The 19,271-nt window shown below is 32.0% G+C and overlaps 1 protein-coding gene across 2 annotated transcripts in view; it reads left to right on the top strand.

Moving 5' to 3' along the window:
* Positions 1-15,792: 15,792 nt before the first annotated feature.
* LOC127723087 (uncharacterized) overlaps positions 15,793-19,271 on the top strand; it is a 74,879-nt gene continuing 71,400 nt past the window's right edge. For both annotated transcript variants that reach the window (XM_052229533.1, XM_052229532.1), the window contains exon 1: positions 15,793-15,858. The gene's annotated coding sequence lies outside the window, so the exon portion shown is untranslated. The remainder of the gene's footprint in view (positions 15,859-19,271) is intronic.

Here is a 19,271-nt window from a genome sequence, read left to right on the forward strand (position 1 = left end):
TTAAATCGTGAAATAAATAGAAGATCATAATTATTACTTATTCAATCTAGAGTTCAAAGTGTTTGTATAAAGCTGTATGAAATAAGATGTGCATATTTTGGATTTACATTCTCCTTATTCAAAAAAATAATAAGCAAGTAATTCAACAATATAAAATTAAATAAAATAGAATAAAATGAGGAATAAAATAATAAAGTCAAAACTCACCATTGTCATAAAGAAATCAATAAGGAACAAAGTTTTTCATTTCCGGATTTCATTGAGCACTGAAAACAGTAATCATTATTTTTTTTATATATTCATTTAAATGAAAATTGTTACCTAAAGTACAACCTGCCTCAATCATCTGATGTTGGTATATATACTCTAAATAGCAGAAAATACGGTATGGGTTTTTCTCATTGTTGAAGGCCGTACGGTTGCCTATAATCGCTTACATCCACTTCATTTGGTTGATAGTTGTCTCATTGAAAATCATACCACATCACCTTTTTTGATAAATATATATAAGATGTGGTATGAGTGCCAATGAGACAACTCTCCATCCAAGTCAAAATTTATAAAAGTAAACCATTATAGGTCAAAGTACGGTCTTCAACACGGAGCCTTGGCTCACATCAAACAGTAAGCTATAAAAAATACTAGTGTAAAACCATTCAAACGGGAAAACCAACGGTCTAATCTATATAAAAAAACGAGAAACGAGAAACACTTATGAACCACATCAACAAACGACAACTACTGAACATCAGATTCCTGACTTAGGACAGGTGCAAACAAATGCACGTTTTAATGGTACCAAACCTTCACCCTTTTTCTGAAACAATAGTGTAACATCACAATGCAGGTTTTGTATTATATACTTGTTATATGCTGTTAATTGCTGATATGGGGTATTCATGATCCATGACACATAATCAGTATATGCACAGCAAAGAACACACAAAAAGCAACAGAACAGCGCTTTTATTGCCTCTACTAATTCAGGCTATGTACGTGGGCCTTTGTTGTTGCTTTGATATGTGCTGGATTTTTTCCGGAGGAGAAGAAGTTGGTGTTTGACGTGCATGGTCTGTTGTAATGATTCTGACCATTATTTTTTTATGATCTCGTTATCCTGTTTATGTTTTGTATTACAACATTGTACATAATAGATAATAAGTCAAAGATATAACAGGATTTCGCTCTTGGTTTACAATTTCTTATGAAATCCAGATAATTTTTTTGTCTAATTTTATTTTGCAATTACATTATAGGTGCAGTCAAATTGAAATGGTCCGTATTATAGCCATACTACACTTATACAGAATAGTCGTATATTCTTCATCTTTACGATTGTGACCGATTCCTATCGTGATTTTTGACTGAGTGTGGGTTACTGAACGGGTATAATTCATGCATAGTAGCAGAGGATTACCTTTTCAGAACACCCGGTCTCGTTCTAATTGGAGCTCACGTGATTTACTTGTCTGTTTTCACTCTGACTGTATATTTAAAATGAATTGACGAAATTTTAACATTGGTTAACTACTGTTGCCTATGATTTTACATTAAGATATTTTTTTAATGAATTTATCACACAAAATCTTGTTTGTAACGTTAACATCCACGTAATTTTGTTATGGCTGTACGAATAGTATATCCATTTGCTTGTTTTCGGCCTTCTCATTTCAACAATTCGCCATTTTCATTCATAGTATTGCTTTATTGGTTTTGAACTACTAGTATAAAAAAAGAAAACACAACTTTTCCATAATTTGCTATAGCTAATACGATTTTTTATTTAACTTAGCAAAATAAGACATAATTATGTTCAGTTAGCATCAGTTTTGAAGGTTGGTGGGGTTTACAGAACAGAGAAAATCAGGCCAAACATAGATTAGATAGTAATGAGGTGCTAAAATATGGAACCTTTTCAAAATAAAGAATAAATTAATGGGCGAAATTTATAAAGAATAGAGAAAATGGCCAAAAAGTTTAAAGAATACAGAAATGAAGAAGCCTCCATCTAGATCCGCAACTACTATTTGTTTCTAATGTTCGAACATGCATAATTGGTGTTACAGTCATTTCGTACCCTAACCATTTCGTACCCTGGCAAAAACCATTTCGTACCCTGACCATTTCGTACCTTGACCATTTCGTACCGGATGGAAGATTTATATGTATACCATTTCGTACCTCATGGAAGATTTGTATGTATACCATTTCGTACCTCGTGGAAGGCTTGTATGCATGTCATTTCGTACCTCGTGGAAGGCTTGTATGCATGTCATTTCGTACCTCGTGGAAGATTTAGATGTGTTTCATTTCTTGGTTAAAACAGTCTCGTTGACCTTTTACTGTAAGGCGGTAGATTTCACGAGAAATGCCTAAAATTTAAAATTCAAGCACCTATGAGATATTATATAGGAATAAAGTCAATAAACGATTTTTTTTTTAAATTTGTAAAACTATATATTTATGATATGTATTTCAAATGTTAGCTAGCGCTTTAGTAACAGTTCACGTTTCTGCCGATAACATTGATTTTGTTACTTTTGTATGAACTTGTTACTAAAGACGCGCCGTACTAGCATATTGTTTTAAAAAGGTAGCATTTTATCTGATTGGATTAAAAATATTTATTGAATACACGTGCCATTTGAAATTGCGACGTGTGCCTAAATATTAGGATATATTGATTATCGTAAGGTGTAGTTGAACCTAAATGTTTACATTATATGCATTTATCCTGCAATCGACCTCTCTACTATACTAATACAGGTGTACAGATAACACGAAGTGATATACGTATACTAGACGGATACAGTCTCCTGGTATCCTGCTTCTGTTGCGAGCGAACGGTTATGTCAAATTACTGTTTACGTTACAGGTCAATTTGGGGTCCTCATCGCGGTCCGCGTTTAAGTCATGTCGATTTCTTTCAAAAACAAATTCAACGATTGGGATGGAAAAAAATGTACAAAATTCATTGCAGGATAAAGACAATAATTGTATAGTGTCTTTAAATATCAGCTGTATTTGTACTCGGCTCGAAACAGGAGTAATAGCTCGATGAAGCTCGCATTACACCTGTTTCTTAGCCTCGTACAAATACAGCTGATATTTAAAGACACTATACAGTTATTGTCTATGGATTTGTTTTTTAAATAATACTTTTAGAAAACATGCAATACACACAAAAAAAAAAGATATTTACCAAACGTTTTTGAAATTTATAAGATTAGATATAAGGATACAAAATAAATGAACTTGTAATTTCTCAAATTGAAAAAGTCATAGCAAGTTCTTTGATTGGTCACATAAGTGTGCAAATTCTTATGCAAACTTTTTTATGCATGTGTCCCTTTTCATTGCATTTCCTGACAAACACAACTGTTAATAACTATAAAAACAGTTGCAGATTATTATTTAATTGTTGGTTAAACAACCTCATATTTTTAGAGTTGAAAAATTAATTAAGGATGAATCAATCAGAATCCTGCTAACAAACAAAGTGTAATCAAAACTATTTAAGTTTACAAGTGCTGCTTAATCAAATCCAATCATGGATCTTTATAAAATTTCTACAGTTGGATTTTATATTGTTATATTTAAAAAAAATTAAAATCATCTCAAAATGATTCATATCTTAAAAAAAATGAAAACTTTTACAAATATATGATACGAAATAGTAAACATGTACTTAGACAATGAGGTACGAAATGGTAGATGCATTTAGCCCATAGGGTACGAAATGGTTCCTATCGTGGGTACGAAATGGTAAAGGTTGGGTACGAAAGGTCAAGGTGCGAAATGACTTGCTACCAATTGGTGCATGGTTATCCCGAATACTAGCGATACAAATCTCACATTGTTATGGCTTTCATTTTTTATAATTTAAATAACACTGTTTTATTGTCCTTCTGCAAATTTAAGATTTTATGTTTTTATAGTTGATATTTGTTAAGCATTCCAACCCCGTATAAAAGAATTGTTAGATTCATAAAACAAATTACCATAACTCCATCTTCATTGTGATGTTATCAGCTTTGACATTTTAGATCGAATTGCTTACAAAACTTACCTGAATCACTGGATATATGTTTAATAGTCAGGTCAGTATCCATACACTGCATGCGTGTGTCCGTAAATGGAACCTATACGGAAACTCATTTAGTCATCACTAGAGTTGATCATTCTATTTAACAGAGAAGGAAACATCAATACGGTTAATATTATAAAGCTCTTGATAAAGAATTGATTTCATTGGTTAATGAAAATGCTATTGAATTTATTGAATCACATTTGCTATGCGACGTGTTAACTTTTCTTTGCCTGTAATATAGTTTTATAGTTTTGACTGTCCATGCTACATTTAACAATTGCATGTTTCTTTTTATAATTGGATTTGGGTTGACCGAAGCGCGAAAAATGAAAATATGCACACGATCAACGCTTTTACCACCCTATAAAATTATAAAAAGAAGCATTCAATTCATAACATTATATTTTTATGCTACAACTATGAGATTAAGAGTTATATCAAGCTATTCATTTGTTGATCTATGCGTTTTTGAAAATCGTAACGGATAGCACGTGCAGTGATTACTGTTGATTTCATACGGAAATAAAATATGATGTTGGAGTGCCTCGTGAACGTGGTCAGCAAATCATAATTAAATATTCTAATGAAACATACATTTAATATAATTATAAATATATACAAGTTTGAGCTTTCTAAAAAGCTGTGGAATGCTTCGCTCTATCCTAATTTAAGGTAATATGTGTGCATGTGGTAGTTGATTTAGTATTGGGAATGTGGTATTTTAAGATATTGATTAATATAAAATGGATGTCTTAGACTTGGAGTATCAATTTTTGTATATATATTAAGATGAACTCAAAATATGCTCACTATACTACAGGATGCTAGCTGAGGGAGCTACAGCTGTTTGTTGGATAGGGCCGCTCAAGACAAATAATAAACTGTATGATAAAAGATCAACTTGTGCATTCTCTTGTTTCTACATTTTGCTGTCCGTTACCACACGTAAGTTTCACCTGATGTTCTATCCATTGTCGCTTTACAATGTTGAATCATGTCACTCGATATTTCTTCTCAAACATATTAGATTGTGTCCTCTATCGACGACACATAAGTTTTATGCATCTTTCGACCTAAAATTCAAGGTCAACATTCATTACATTCAAAACTCCTCACTGACAAAACTGTGTACATACAAATCCATTATTTTAGTAAATACATCTATATACTTGTATGACTTTATTTATAATGGTAAATAAAAACCCTTGGCTAATCTCTTTAGAAATAAATGTTCTGTTTATCGAAACAGCAATACCGTCCTTTTCTCCTGGTGAATGATTTTTTTTTCGTCGAATACGACTTGTCACTGTATTTTTGGTTGTCCTGAGCAACGTTTTCACTACAGGTGTCACTAGAGAAGCAGGAATAGTTGACCCTTATAGAGCACATGAGATGACTCAATTGTAGATTGCCTTTTTAACGACAAAAGGAGGATAAGCTGCATACAGATTGCTACATCAATGCTTGATTCATTTAGATCTTGTTGGGCACCTCCTATATGGGACGTCAAAAATGTGTTTATATGAGCGGATTTAGAATACGTACGTGGTACAAATCATTGATTAAAGTGATGAAAGTTGTAGTGGTCAAAAACGTTATCGGCTTTCAAGTTCCATTGAAATACGGATATACTTTTTGTTGTTCAAGAATACTTCATTTTTCAATGATAGAACTTAATTTTGATAAGTGCCGGACATTATTGTTTAAATCATTATCACTTAAAAATTTATTTTCATGTGATATTAGAACGACAAAAATGAATTAAATATCATTATGATTTCATATATCAGGTCGGTTAATTGCGGAAATACTTTGCATTTTCAAAATCAGTGTGGATAGAATTTAAAGTTGTACAACCATCAACCATTTCAACTTATTATATACTTAGTAGTAAATACAAGTAAATTGTATGTGTAATACGATCAATGGCAATCGTGCTGTATCAGCCATGCAGAGCTCTTGGGTTTATATTGGTGTCTCGGGTTGATACGGATGTGATATTGAGAAAGCCATATAATATTATCTATATATAGATATATGTATTGTTTTTTTTTCTTCCTATGGATTTGTTTAGCATTATGAATATTTTTAAGAAGTCGTTCAATTTTAACTCAAATTCACAGTATCTCACCAAGTGTGAAAATTGCCATTCTGTATCCGAATAGCATTTGATTTCATTAAAATATATTAATTCAAATTGTTTATTTTGTAAAACATAATAAAATTATATACTCTTTAATATTCAAATTCAAAGCAGGATTTGGTCACTTGCAGATTTTGACCCTGTGTGTTAAACAAAGATAGGTAAAAATAGGGCCTGTCCGTTCCCATGGTTATCATACCACATCTTCTTATTTATATATAAAAGAACGTATGATAAAATTACACTATAAAAGGCACTTTAGTTACATCTACAACACCGGTATAAATGACAGCAAAAACACAGATGCATGTACAATATGCAAGTAATACAATAGATAAATAAAAAAACACCATGTTAAAGAATGATTAATTAAAACGTGTTCGGAGTATTAGATAATATATAGAACCCTTTTTGTCTATTTGCAATTTCTGTCGTAATATCGATTTCACACAGCAACTTGATTAAAAGAGTTGGAAGACACAATTTTCAAACTATACCAGTGTACAGAATGTCATTATGATTAAACACGTTTTCGATGTCGCTGATCATGGTAAGTAACGTATATGACAACAATGCAGTACCGACTTCCCTTAGTATTATTCTTGTAGGTGTGGAATGTTGTGCTGTCTAGTTTTTTTTTCTTTTATTCTTTTTGTGTCTTTAAATCAAATACGCATAACTGTACCCTACTCTTTGTTTGAATAAAAAGAAATAATGACTCTAAAAATTAACTTGAATAAAAGGTATGGGCATCTGTTAATAAGACAGCAACCCAACGACACACATAACCAAGTAATATATAGAGAGATCAACATTCAGTCGTCAACAGATCTAGCTCCAGTCTAAAAAATCAAGCAACGCAAGGGTGGAGTTGGGTATAGAAATACAGTCATCCCTTGACTTCCCCCGTCCGGATGTAAAACAGTTATTAGAGTGGTGCGTCCGTTTTGCTGAAAGGAATTGGGAGCCTAATCTTATGCTTCGTTACAGAACCTTACAGCAGTTACTCTTTGGCTGTTGCCCCATTGCTAGGCAAAATGGCTGTCCCTTTTTAGCATACTAGTACCCACATTTACAGTGGCAGTCCAAATTTCCCATCCTTCATTCCGGTCGAATCCTACCTTGCAAAACCTACTAAATTAATATGCAGTTATTCTAAAATTGTTCTCTTCCTGCATATGAATGAAATATTTGGCACTGGACTTTAAGCAAACAACAATCAACCCAGATAATACAGAATTGGATATCCTATAAACATAAACATGGTATATTTTTATAGAATTGGATACCGTATAAACATTAACATGGGATATTTTATAGAACTGGATACCGTATAAACATTAACAGGGGATATTTTACAGAATTTGATATCCTTTAAACATTAACATGGGATATTTTAAAGAATTGGATACCGTATAAACATTAACATGGGATATTGTACAGAATTGGATATCCTATAAACATTAACATGGGATATTTTATAGAATTGGATATCCTATAAACATTAACATGGGATATTGTACAGAATTGGATATCCTATAAACATTAACATGGGATATTTTACAGAATTGGATATCCTATAAACATTAACATGGGATATTTTACAGAATTGGATATCCTATAAACATTAACATGGGATATTTTACAGAATTGGATATCCTAAAAACATAAACATGGGATATTATACAGAATTGGATACCGTATAAACATTAACATGGGATATTTTACAGAATTTGATATCCTATAAACAGTAACATGGGATATTTTACAGAATTGGATATCCTATAAACATTAACAAGGGATATTTTACAGAATTGAATACCGTATGACCATTAACATGGGATATTGTACAGAATTGGATATCCTATAAACATTAACATGGGGTATTGTACAGAATCGGATATCCTATAAACATAAACATGGGATATTGTACAGAATTGGATATCCTATAAACATTAACATGGGATATTTTACAGAATTGGATACCGTATAAACATTAACATGGGATATTGTACAGAATTGGATATCCTATAAACATTATCATGGGATAATTTATAGATTTGGATATCCTATAAACATTAACATGGGATATTGTACAGAATTGGATATTCTATAAACATTAACATGGGATATTGTACAGAATTGGATATTCTATAAACATTAACATGGGATATTGTACAGATTTGGATATCCTATAAACATTAACATGGGATATTTTATAGAATTGGATATCCTATAAACATTAACATGGGATATTTTACAGAATTGGATATCCTATAAACATTAACATGGGATATTGTACAGAATTGGATATCCTATAAACATTAACATGGGATATTTTACAGAATTGGATATCCTTTAAACATTAACATGGGATATTGTACAGAATTGGATATCCTATAAACATTAACATTAGATATTTTATAGAATTGGATATCCTATAAACATTAACATGGGATATTTTACAGAATTGGATATCCTATAAACAATATAGAGTTGGATATCCTATAAACTTTAACAAGGGATATTTTACAGATTTGGAAATCCTATAAACATTAACATGGGATATTGTACATAATTGGATATCCTATAAACATTAACATGGGATATTGTACAGAATTGGATATCCTATAAACATTAACATGGGGGTATTGTACAGAATTGGATATCCTATAAACATTAACATGGGATATTGTACAGAATTGGATATCCTATAAACATTAACATGGGATATTTTACAGAATTGGATACCGTATAAACATTAACATGGGATATTGTACAGAATTGGATACCGTATAAACATTATCATGGGATATTTTATAGATTTGGATATCCTATAAACATTAACATGGGATATTGTACAGCATTGGATATTCTATAAACATTAACATGGGATATTGTACAGAATTGGATATTCTATAAACATTAAAATGGGATATTGTACAGATTTGGATATCCTATAAACATTAACATGGGATATTTTATAGAATTGGATATCCTATAAACATTAACATGGGATATTTTACAGAATTGTATATACTATAAACATTAAAATGGGATATTGTACAGAATTGGATATCCTATCAACATTAACATGGGGTTATTTTACAGAATTGGATATCCTATAAACATTTACATGGGATATTGTACAGAATTGGATATCCTTTAAACATTAACATTAGATATTTTATAGAATTGGATATCCTATAAACATTAACATGGGATATTGTACAGAATTGGATATCCTATAAACAATAACATTGGATATTGTACAGAATTGGATATCATATAAACAATAACATGGGATATTGTACAGAATTGGATATCCTATAAACATTAACATGGGATTTTTATAGATTTGGATAGCCTTTAAACATTAACATGGGATATTTTACAGAATTGGATATCCTATAAACATTAACATAGGATATTTTATAGAATTGGATATCCTATAAACATTAACATGGGATATTGTACAGAATTGGATACCGTATAAACATTAACATTGGATATTTTATAGAATTGGATATCCTATAAATGTGAACATGGGAAATTTCACAGAATTGGATACCGTATAAACATTAACATGGGATATTGTACAGAATTGGATATCCTATAAACATCAACATGGGATATTGTACAGAATTGGATATCCTATAAACATTAACATGGGATATTTTATAGAATTGGATATCCTATAAACATTAACATGGGATATTGTACAGAATTGGATACCGTATAATCATTAACATGGGATATTGTACAGAATTGGATACCCTATAAACATAAACATGGGATATTGTACAGAATTGGATATCCTATAAACATTAACATGGGATATTGTACAGAATTTGATATCCTATAAACAATAACATGGGATATTGTACAGAATTGGATATCCTATAAACATTAACATGGGATTTTTATAGAATTGGATATCCTATAAACATTAACATGGGATATTTTACAGAATTGGATATCCTATAAACATTAACATAAGATATTGTACAGAATTGGATATCCTATAAACATTAACATGGGATATTTTATAGAATTGGATATCCTATAAACATTAACATGGGATATTGTACAGAATTGGATACCGTATAAATATTAACATTGGATATTTTATAGAATTGGATATCCTATAAACGTGAACATGGGAAATTTTACAGAATTGGATACCGTATAAACATTAACATGGGGTATTGTACAAAATTGGATATCCTATAAACATTAACATGGGATATTGTACAGAATTGGATATCCTATAAACATTAACATGGGATATTGTACAGAATTGGATATCCTCTAAATATTAACATGGGATATTTTATAGAATTGGATATCCTATAAACATTAACATGGAGTATTTTACAGATTTGGATACCGTAATCAGTCTTAATCATACACACCTGTAATGCAAAATATACCGGTTGTACAGGAAAATATTTTTATTTTCGCTTAATTTCTAGTTCTATGCAAGTATAACATTTTTGCATTTACTTCGATCCAAGCGAACGAAAAGGAGAGGGAGGGAAGGGGGGGGGGGGGGGGGTGGGGGGGGGGGGGGCGATATTAGAAAAAAATGTTATAATAAGAGTTTTAAACAGTGGGAAAACGAATTAAACTCATTTTTTTCAAACATATGTACAGATAATGATCAGTGAATGCAGTTTAATGGAAATTTTACAAATATTCATCCTTGTTAAAAACCGAAGATAAAGGTTACATTTCGTATTACTACTTGCATAGTATGCATTGTGTGTGTGACAGACTAGTTTCCAATATGTAACATTACAATAAAAAGAGGTAGAGGTGTACCGTCATGTACATGTACATGTTAAAAAGACAAAATTACAAATGTGCATAATAATACAGGAACGTCAAAAGAATATGGATTGCATTCAATATAAAATGGCTTGAAATTAATTTTTACAATACGATGCCTAGAATCTCAGTAATAATTGTCTTTCGTCGTTGCGTGAAGGTCTAAATGGTGTTGTCAGTGAAATAAATAGAGAATATTGTGGAGAAGTAAAGAATGGATAAAAATTGCCTTCAAACTTAAAGAATACATAAAAATGGCTTTTAAGCCGTTAGTTTTCTCAATTGAATTGTTTCCTATTATTCATGGCAGGGCCTTTAATAGCCGACTATACAGTATGGGTTTTTCTCGTTGTTGCAGGCTGTACGGTTGCCTATAATTGCTTACACCCACATTATTTTACCTTTGGTGGATAGTTGTCTCATTGACAATAATACCTCTTCTCCTAATTTTTATATTTGACGTTAGAACAAAACTTTATAAATTCATGTTTCCGAAGCATTTTTTCTGAATATACCTTCATCAGGAACGCTCAAATTCGAATATCTGAAAGCAAAAGATGCATAAGAATTGAAACAGTTAAAAGTAAGAGATCAAAAAGGACCTAAAATTAATAGCCAATTCCGTCTAGGGTCAATTAACATCGCCTGAGCAAATTGAAACCTTAGTTGGTTGGAGAAATAAAATAAAAGGTGTCAAAGTTCATCATGTGAATAAGATATTGTAAAAAAAAAAAATTCACATAATTATATCAATCGGTAATTTGTCTGAATAATCTCTGAGAAAAATGTATTGGATGTAATATATCTTATCTTATAGCTGTTTCTTACCTTTACGTTGTGCATAGTCTTAAACATATTTTTAGTGCTCTGTTTTCTGTTACTCCAAATCTAGCTTTCACCTGCCTGTGGTGAGTCTGGCAATCGGAATGGGTACAATGTATATAAAACAAGAACATGTTATAAATAGAATGTCATCTATTTCATATCAAATATTAATGTAAAATGATGACGATGATGGATTCCAACTTAACTTCCAGTGGCAAATTATTATTTAATCAGGATGAGAACATGTTAATGTAATATGAATATTAACCCTTCTTTGTACTAGACCGACACGCTGAGCCGGATTTTTAACGTGCTAGTGCACATGTCACCTTACCCGAACACATTATTCTGACTCCTAGTCGACCAGTCTTAATTTGCTCTTACTCCTTAATGACACGTGCTTAATGGAGAAGCAGCAAAGACCAATTATAAATAGAAATAAGAAGATGTGGTATGAGTGCAAATGAGACAACTCTCTATTCAAGTCACAATGTAAAAAGTAAACAATTATAGGTCAAATTACGACCTTCAACACTGTGGATTGGCTCACACCGAACAACAATCTTTTATAAAGGGACCCAAAATGACTAGTGTAAAACAATTCAAACAGGAAAACCAACGGTCTAATCTATATAAAAAACGAGAAACACGAGAAACACTTATGGACCGCATCAACAAACGACAACCACTGAACAACAGGCTCCTGACTTAGGACAGGTGCATACAAATGCAGCAGGGTTACATGTTTTAACAGGCGCCAACCTTCACCCTAACCTGAAACAATAGTGTTACATTACAACTTTAAAAGACACACTATAAAATATCAATTGAAATGGCTTAACTCGATCAAAAAGACATATTAACAAAAACAAGTCAATATACACTGAAAGAATAAATTTGATCTGTATAAATACGTTGTCATGGAGAAAATTTAAAGCTTCAGTCATATCTTTACATTTCCAGTAAGTGTATCTAGCATACTTTCCTTTTTCGTTACAGAAAAGGCTTTAAACGAGTTACAGCAAATAAATTTGCAATGAATTTTTTCGAAAGACCACTAAAATTAAATATGCAAACTTTTTCTTGATAAGATTGTGTGGAAGTGTAGTGTAGAGAGTAGAAAAATCCTAACTGTCAACAGAATTAAAAGGACCTTCAAAAGCACGTATTTTATCTAAAACCTCTAAAGAATTTTTAACTTTCCAAAAATAATTAATACCATTATTTTCATAAACTTTATTACAAAAGTTAATAACAAGCTCTTTGATAGTAGTAAGGGAGGTAGTTAGAAGCACTGACAGACTAGTAGTAGAACACTTACTAGATGCGGAGGCGAAACGAAATTTAAATGGTTGTATGTGTAATTTAGGTAACCAGTACACAGTCGGGACTTTCAAATGTTCGGAAGAGGCTTTAAGCAGGATAGTGGCAGATATGCTTGTTTACAATTTGACTCTCTGGAGCGTATGGACCTGAATATTGGAGAACTTCCGTGTAGTATATGCGTCACACCACCACTACATTATTGGCTGCTTTGTCTGCCGGTACGAACACAAATCGCTTTGCGAGTAACTGGAGTTTTTTTTTATATTCTAGAAATGGGTATATCATGAACCCATTTACTAATTTCAGAATTGTTTTCAAAGTGAGATATACGAATATCTATAGTATAGTAATTTTATTCAAATAACTGTCTAGAGATTTTTTATCAGATTTTTCACGTTTACACCAATTTTACAGTAGACAGATAGAGCGTCTTTAATGACCTGACGACACTGTTTCCAATCTATTATAGAAGGAGGACGATATTTCGGTCCTTTCTTAAGAAAAGTTATGACCTCACGGTCTTCGACGATGTTGAGGTCTCCTGTAAGGACATGACCATAATGAACATATCTAAAACTAGATGTTTCACAGTCTCAAGTGGAAGGAACATTATTTTCTATATTGACGTCTGATGTTACTGACGTATAATTAAAAGTCAAACTTCTGCTGGGTTTTTGTACGAATATGAAATAAAAGGTGGTTCTGTATTATCAAAATATGAAGGCTTTTGTCTATGGATGATAGAGTCATTGAATATACTAGATAAGTTAATAAAATCAATACCTAGATTTACATATCATAATTTAAGAAAATGCCGTTTATGATTTTCAGGTTTATCGATACTAGCAAACAGCCTGTGATGACAAGCGGCTGTAATAATATGGGTGTATTCAAACAGCGGACTGAAAAATGAAATTTTATCACACACCAGAAAGATGTCATATAGTTTACTTGTTGGTATATGACCAAGTTTGCATAATATTTGGTGTCTACCATTATTTATTATTATAGATAACAGATTAGCAAGTGTATAATTCATACAATGTTTAATACGTAGATTACGGTTTTTACGTTTACCACGAGACCTATTATTTCGTAACCGCTTATCACAAAGTCTTTCGGGGTTCGAACTCACGCCCTCCTCGAGGCGATCACGCTACCACCGAGGCGGTTTAAAAAAATCGGTGACCCATGACATTTTTGGTAATTAATACGGAATTCCATGTATCAAAACCAAGGATTTATATAGTTATAACGATACAAATCCTTGCAACAACTCAGTATAATTTATTAAGAAAAAATGTATGGATATAAAAATGGAAATTCGATGATTGTGAGACAATTCTAAGGTTCAATAGAGCTTATGTTTTCTGTATTTTAAATGGTGTTTGTCTGTAATGAGATAAAGCTTTTAACATCATTGATCATTGAAGAACATTTTTAACTTATTGCATGTGCTTTCTACACACTCAAATATTCAAATATCATTTCAGAGAATAACAGAGATAAATGTTTTTTTTTTTTCATTTTTCAGTATGTACATGGTATAGTTAAACAGCCATAGTTGATTGTGCTAAAGTTTATCAAAATCTGTGAAATTGCCAATTTACCGTTCCTAGGTACGCGTTTTAAATCGACTGTCTTCTGCAAACTTTGACTGTAAAATAGAAGAAAACAATTGGCTTAGATTTTGAACGAAGTATGCAGATTTAAACAGAGAAATGCAGGGGCGGATCCAGCCATTTAAAAAAAGGGGGGGGGGGGGGTTCCTAACTGAGGATAAAAGGGGGGGGGGGGGGTGTTCCAACTATATGTCCCCATTCAAAATTTGAATACTTTATCCATAACACTCCATGTTTTTGTTTTTTTAAGACTGTTCGGTGCACGAATATTTACTTCGTTTCACAAATTTTTTCCTGCAATGCATTGATCGTCAAAAAAAAGGGGGGTTCCAACCCCCGGAACCCCCCCCCCCCCCCCCCCTGGAATGGGGGTCAGGAATGTAATACAGCTTTGATTGGAAATAAGGCAATTCCGAGATAGTCGGTTTCTCCGGCTTTGATTTTTGTTTATATACACGGATTAAAAATGCACGAGGATACAAGCTTATGTGAAGAGTTACTGCCAGTCACCCAGCGTCAAAACCGTTGCACTACGAAAAGTGTATACGCAAGTCAATGTAGTCCCAACCAAAAAGATAGATCTAAATATCTAAAAGGAAACAAGATTGAGCATGTATGTGCGGTAATATAATTTGCAATAAATTCATTGCATTGAAGTGCAAGGTTTCTAGATTATCAATAGAATAGCCTGTGATTTACAAGTTATATTAATTCCGGCAAAAAATTGAGATTAAAATCGGTGATGTTATTATATGCCAAGTGACTTAGTTGGTGCTTAACATCATAAAGTCTGTCAGTCTCTATAATATGCATTTAATAAATAAATTTCGCAATAAAAAAAAAATGATAAAAATGTTTTTCATCTTAAATCACAGAATCATCAGTAAACATGTGTTACATAACTCCACCATTCATGCGTTTATGCTGAACATTCCATCTTTACCAACGTTTTATTTACGAAATCTTCCTTCGAGTGTTCGGTTGTGTGATCAGATTTCTCCAGTTGTGGTCGTTTTTACAATGTAAGTACAGTTATACTTTTACATATTATATTGTTCTAAGTTACTAACTTTTATAGAACCTATCATCATTGCCTTCTACCTTGTACAGACGACGATTCGTTGAACTGTTTTGCTATCTTTAAACATTCTGGCAGTTTTTCCCGTCCTGAAATCATATTTGCATATCAAATAATTAAACATAACATTAGAACAATGTGGTGCTACGTGCATCTTACTAGCCTTGTGCCGTCTAAGTATTTTGTTTTTATATTCTACTATTAATTTCGACTTTTCCCAAAATGTTGTTGGTTTGCAATTGTCATATCTTTTAATTTGTCAAAATCATATACCATCCCTTACTTATGTCTGTTTTCATGACTTTTATGCAGTCTTTTTTGCATGATATTTTAATGCATACTGCAGTATTTTCCCTATATGAAAATTAATAAAAGATAATAACGGTTTCAATGTTATCACATTTATTTGTATTAATAGTGTAGACTTGCTTTCTTTTCTCACCGTAATTTCTTTTCTGTATATCTTTTATACAGCTTCAGCATTCCTTTACTTCATCATGTTCAAATTTTGGCTTATTAACTTATTGGATTCACTTTACATATTACTTACATTTATTGCCTTATGTTCACTATATTACAAGTAGTATCAAATCAACAAGTAAATGTGTATGTTTTCCTTAGGTCTACATTTAACATATGTAAGGCCTTCATTTCTTCAAATGGTGTTGTCTAGTAATGAGATTAGACTGTTTTTCATATTACGTGAATTTACCTAAAACTTCTTTATTCTTTATAACTTGTGATGACAAATTATTAGTATAAACGATTGTATATTTTTTTTATAATGTTTCTATTATTTAATTATTTTCATTCCAAAATTCTATATAACTTCAGCCTAATTGTAATTATACTGATAATTAAATGAATTTAAGATTGTACTGTTATTATTTTTTTCTTCTAAAAAAGACCTGAAATATTTAATTGGTCAAAATTTCAGTCTGTTGTTCATATTTTCAGTGCTATCGATTCAGTAGTTCTCACACATCTAAAGACCTTGATAGCCAACTGGTGTAAGTAGTTCCTATACTGTATGACTGAGATTGTGAGTTCGAACCTTGCACGAAGCATCTGGGTTCGTCTTCAATCTTGAGTTCGAAAAAAGATTGTCAGTTTTCTAGCAAAAAAATATGTGCTCTCTCCGGGCAATCCAGCTTCCTCCACCAACACAATCTGGCGGCCAGGATATAGCCAAGAGTGCTGAAAGTGGCATTAAAAGTCAACTATCATTCAATCAATTAAAAATTCGAATTGTATAGTTAAAAAAAATAAATAAACAAGATGTATAAACGATATATAAGCATTATAAAATAGATATGGACTTGCTTTGCTGAGCACAACAAGAACATAAATATTGCGTTTAATTTCCTGTTTTTTTGTAGTCTGTGACAAAATAAGCCCACATACGTGCAGTTACATATATGCATTTAACATTAACTATAGAAGCAAGAGTATTTCACATTCTATAAGCCTATTCACATACATTCACATGTAACAGTAGCTATTGCAGTACGAGTATTTCACAATCTTTTCTGTTTGCTTTGTATTGTTTGCTTTGTGTATAAAATGCCTTGATTTTATATTTGTTTTTGTTTTGTTTGTATTTTTGTTGTTGTTTTGGAGAGGAAGGGGTGGTAACATTAAGCCCCACAGGAAATATTATGTTTTCTTGAGATGTTGAAAATAAGTTTATTCTTTGAAACTCTTCTTAAGAAGTGTTTTTCATGTTATGTAGCTTTGTTTTATTTTGATTTCTTCTTGAATAAATCTGAAAATAAGTGGATTTTTTGTCTTTCTGAAGATCTTGATAATAGTAAGAAGATTGACTAAAAAATTAAACAATTAAAACCAGGGTCCATAATGTGTCAGTCCTAGGCCATAAAGTCCAGGCCACCGTTTCACAAAGCCTTCTTAACTTACGATCACTGTATCATTTTACGATCCGTTCACGTGTGGTTCTACATTCCCGTTACGTGTGTTTCACAAAGTCATCGTAAAGGACTACTAAGTTGATCGCAAGTTACGCACTGTGTATCATCGTATGTGTATCGTAAAACGGAACTCTAGCTGTAAACAGGAGGTGTGAATCGTAGTTTATTTACATCGGAATATGACACACTCTTCTTTCACAGATCGACGAGTCGAGCATGCCGATGAGAGCAGATGTGAAAATGTTTGCAGAGAGAATCCTTCAACATCATTGAAATTATTTTGCCAAATTGGTTTCATGGATAATTATTGTTATCCTTACATCTTATATTTTATGTTTTGAATTATATTTTTTTGTTGAGGAAAGTTTCTGCAGATATTTTCAGGTTTGTTTGATACATGTGGTCAGATGGAATCCATTTGTAGTTTCCATGTGGGAAACTATCAGACCAATCTATTTGATGTCTGAGGGTTTTAGCTGTTGTTCCCCTGATGGATCGGTAGTTTCTTTCTGATATGCTTTATTGTAGGATTTTCGGCTTTCCTCTACCAGAAATACAGCTGGGCATTTAGCGGTATCGGTTTGGAATCCAAGTATGTCCTTTCAGGTTTCTCGTTCGTTGCCTTGGCATTTGTGCGGCATCCGGGGTGACCTTATCCTTTATTTTGTATATAATTGTTTTTATATTTTAAATATTTTTATTTTTGAGGACGAGCGAACCAGGTGAGTGGGTGTGTTCGTATGTTTTTCATTTGTAGACGAAACACAATCCTTGTATCTTTGATGGGTTACTTCCTTTGATATTCAATAATAAATTTGTTCTTTGTATCGGAAATTTGAAATAATAGGAGAGTGACGAGACGTGTTTATATCTGATCAAAGAATTAAACCAATTTTTTAACAATTATTTGATAATGTCTAAAGTTATTGTAGTACTGCAATTTTAGAGGAGATATGATTGATTGACTGCTGTTTTCTGAACGTACAATGGCAAATATTTCATGCAGATTTATGACCAAGAGAAGAATTTTCAAACAAGAAATAAGAAGCTGCATGCGTTGTCGTTGAAAAAGAATTAAAAGAAAGTCCAATAAAAATAAACAAAACCAGTGTATATAATGTGCGAATCCTGATATACCATTTTCACTGTATCCGTTATGAATTTCTAATGTAGAATGATAAATAAACAGACGACAAATTCATGATTTTTGAATAGAATAAGAAATAAGATATAATGTGGACGGTTTTTATAAATTCATGATATAGGTATGAGATGCGGACGGGTTTTCATCGCGCCTACAGCGATCCAGGTGTAAAATTGATACACAAATAGATAAATATTAAGAATAGTTCACGAACAGAGCGTGCAAGAGATTTAAAAGCAGCAGTTAAGTTTCATTTGCAGAAAAATGTACCTTTTAACATAATTA

This window comes from Mytilus californianus, unplaced genomic scaffold, assembly GCF_021869535.1.
Source record: "Mytilus californianus isolate M0D057914Y unplaced genomic scaffold, xbMytCali1.0.p SCAF_13, whole genome shotgun sequence".
Lineage (NCBI taxonomy): Eukaryota > Metazoa > Mollusca > Bivalvia > Mytilida > Mytilidae > Mytilus > Mytilus californianus.